General features: G+C 42.1%; 1 protein-coding gene and 1 long non-coding RNA gene across 7 annotated transcripts in view; both read right to left on the minus strand.

Moving 5' to 3' along the window:
* Positions 1-963, minus strand: part of LOC109477148 — a 12,720-nt gene extending 11,757 nt beyond the window's left edge. Inside the window, exons 1-2 of the long non-coding RNA XR_002140650.1 lie at positions 543-963; positions 18-281 (exon numbers count right to left, since the gene is read on the minus strand). This is a non-coding gene — a long non-coding RNA (uncharacterized LOC109477148). The remainder of the gene's footprint in view (positions 1-17; positions 282-542) is intronic.
* The window catches only part of LOC109477101 (C-type lectin domain family 4 member M-like), a 33,776-nt gene that overhangs the window by 11,703 nt on the left and 18,671 nt on the right, over positions 1-3,402 (minus strand). The window contains exon 1 of one of the 6 annotated variants that reach the window (XM_019778154.1): positions 2,571-2,653. The exons of the other annotated variants lie outside the window; for them this stretch is intronic. The gene's annotated coding sequence lies outside the window, so the exon portion shown is untranslated. Of the gene's footprint in view, positions 1-2,570; positions 2,654-3,402 lie in introns of those variants that run through there. 6 annotated transcript variants of the gene reach the window in all.

Below are 3,402 nucleotides of genomic sequence, written 5' to 3' on the forward strand. Positions count from 1 at the left end.
GGAAAAAAGATAACTACCTTTTTCTCTTTGTTTGCATTTAGGGGTTGGGGATGGTGTCTGTGTAAACGTGGCATCATTCATTATTGTAAAAAGCAATGAAAAACCTTGCAGATGTCATTCATAAAATCAAGTTTCTGTTAAGACAGTACATGAAAATTGATACACTAAGTTAAAAGGAACATGCAAAGATGGATATACCAGTAAAGCCGCAAGCAAAATAGAACTGTATCCTCGGGACGATTCTCCATACTGTCCGGAACTGGTGTGGCCGCACTACTTTCCTGTCAAATTGAAATAGTGGCCATTAATGCAAGTGCAACACAAATGAGAAAATTTTACCTATTCTAATGACAATTTTGGTCTTTTGGACAATACTTGTGCTTAGATAATGTGTTGAAAAAGTGCAAACAAAATGCAATGAATATTTCGTGAGGATGATATAACAATGCATTTAATAAACAAACCGTAGTAAAGAATGTTGAAGAAATTACACTTACACAAAACGTACACAAATACACTTTCATAAATCATTAAGTACCAACCTGTGTTACGGTAGTCGACACAGCCCGCACAGTTACAGTGAGCTGCAGTGCTCCCACACCAGTTGTGAGGAGAGCAGCACGGGGCATGACCGCCAGGGTTACACTCAGCTCTAATCCCGCCTGCTGTAGTGTAACTGCCTCCACAGCGGTAGTCTTTACGCCATTTCTTAACTGTATATTTAATGAATAGATAGACAAAAAACATTAAAAACATACAAGAGTTTTACAAATTTTACTTTTGTCAAAGGATAATACGTTTAAAGATTAACATTATGTATACATTACGTTAATATAGAGGTTATTTGCACAATTGCTGAGGACATGTTGATATGAAACATTGATCGGTATTTCACATCCAAAATAGTGTTGTGTAGAAAACCATCAATTTAAACGAAATATGGTATTTATGACCTTATTTCAATAATCAATAAGACAAATCCTGTAATAACAAACATTTATAAAAACTCTACATATTTCATGGAGGTATGAGATCTCCTAATTGTTGTTTTGGATTTGATTTTCGCAGTACAGTACAGTACTATTTCTGCAAATTGTTCAGTATTCTTTATCATGGTATTCACTGCTTGTCATAATATCTGATAAAAAGAAAGTTGTATTGTTCCTATTTTGTACACTCACCGTTGGGGGACCTCTCACAGATGAAGTATCTCAGCATGTGACATGGGGCATCGTTCCAGTTGCTGTTTCTCCAATTTTTCCGAAAATACTCTGCACAGTCTTCAGGATTCTTGTACTGGCCCCACCAATTTTTACCCCCGTTATTTGGCTCAATTGGTGACCAGTAATTGTAAGACCCGAGAGACGTGCCATCATTCCATTTCCATTTCCCTTCGCTCTGCCTATCATTCAATCCAAACCAAAATCGCCATTGAGAGGATTTAGCATTTTTTAACTGAATCAAGAAACTGTTAATGTTTCTGTCTTTTGGCATTGCAAGATTTCCACCTGCCCCCTGATTTTTGCAGTAGGCAGATGCGTCAGTCCAGGTTTTTCGAATGCTAAATGCTTTGTAGCACTTCCTGTACTTCAGTTGATAACCGTCCTTGCATGTACCTGAAGTAGAGCATGTTAAAGTTTGTTACAACATTACAGTAACACAATACATCTCTGCTGGTATCATTGTTCAGGCTACAACCTCTTTTATAATAGTATATCTTCCTGTAAGTAGAGTATCGAGTCACTGTGCTGTTACTTTAAATTCATCCTAATTTCTCTCTTTAAAGCTACGGTCACAACCCGCCGTACGTGCTTCTGCGTGCTGTCTACGTGCAAAAACATGGGCAAACGTAGGGCATCCGTGCGTGGTGAGTACCGCCTCCGTACGGAATCCTACGGATTTGGGAGCACGCAGACACGCCGTAGAACTTTAAGTGCATGTAAAACATTTTCTACGTGCGGTCTGCGGATTCACCACCCGTGCGTGCGAGTACGAGCGACGCGCGTGCCCCGTACGCGCCGTGCGGAAGAAGCACGTGTGAGTACGGCCTCCTTGCGGTAAAATTGCAATCGCACGGAGATCGTACGTTGTAAGCACGTACAACTCACGTACGATGCACGCAACCGCTCACGGCCAGACGTGGCGTGCAGACCACACTCTTACACTTTGTCCAACCGTGCGAGTGACGTGCGTAGACGCCACTCCTTCCCCACGTTTTTTTAGAAAAAACGTAGCAGACGTAGCCTCCCAAACAACGTACGGAGAAAAAGCACGTACGGCGGGTTGTGACCGTAGCTTAATGTATCAGTTTGTACCTGTTCTTGAGATGCAACCGGAAGCAAAGCATGGTTGCCTACGCTAGAGTCTTTTGCATTATAGGATACCTCTAATCAACTTCAGCAGAAGATAGCTCTACACAAAATGCCTTTAAAAGGAGTGTATGTCCAACATTATAACCACAGCAGTTACAGCAAAGAACTAAAAAAAACTGTACAAATAGCTATGGGGAGAGGATACCTTGATACGAGCAGAACTATAATGTTATATTCTTCAAGCAAGACAATACGTGCCAATATCCCGGAGGTCGAGATCATTTTCTTCTGCAAAGGCAGGAGTCTCTTCATCATCAGCTACCTCAAGGTCAAGATAGTCTTCTCCTGTAACATCTCGTTTCCCGTCGGCTGAACAGACAATCACGTGACCCCTACCCTGATACTAATTATTCCGCCCCTTTACCCTCTGACCCTTCCTCCCTAACCCTCGTAAGGGTCATTCGTGGCTCAACCTTTCTCTGTACGGTCACATTCCCACCCAACCCTCCCATGACTAACCCGAGAACACCTGGATTGTAGAACGTTAGTTATGTTTTCTCATCTCATACGACATCGCGCTACCTTAGTTCTTACTGACTTATCTAGACTCGTACTTTTCGTCATAGCACTGTACGTTATCCTAAATGGTACCTGCGACTTAGCGTACGTATCAGTTGTTACATAACCTTCATGTTGTCTCTTCTCTGCAAGATACCTGCCTTGCTAGCGTTCCCAGTCACATTGTGGCCATTTGCTGTACTCAGTATGTTGTGTAGCTGTAACCTCTGATATACTCCAGAATTGTGTTATTGTCGTATTTTGAACCACGTTACTTACGAAGGTCAGTAGTTATTCAGGTGTACCTGTAACGCATCACTTGCTTAGCCAGGATGTTTTCAACCTTGTTCACGCAGATGAGCTTTTGAACTTCGCCGGTTAGAAGTTACTTACAAGTCAGGATGCGTTAAACATCCGCTGGACAGAGCATTGGTTTAACCGACCAGCCCGACTTTGGCTAAACAATTGGCAACCAGGGTAAAATAGGTCGCCAGCTCGCAGCACATGACTTGTTGTTGTTGTATTAGGCTCC

This window comes from Branchiostoma belcheri, unplaced genomic scaffold (assembly GCF_001625305.1).
Source record: "Branchiostoma belcheri isolate BF01 breed outbred unplaced genomic scaffold, Haploidv18h27 scaffold4, whole genome shotgun sequence".
Taxonomy (NCBI): Eukaryota; Metazoa; Chordata; class Leptocardii; order Amphioxiformes; family Branchiostomatidae; genus Branchiostoma; species Branchiostoma belcheri.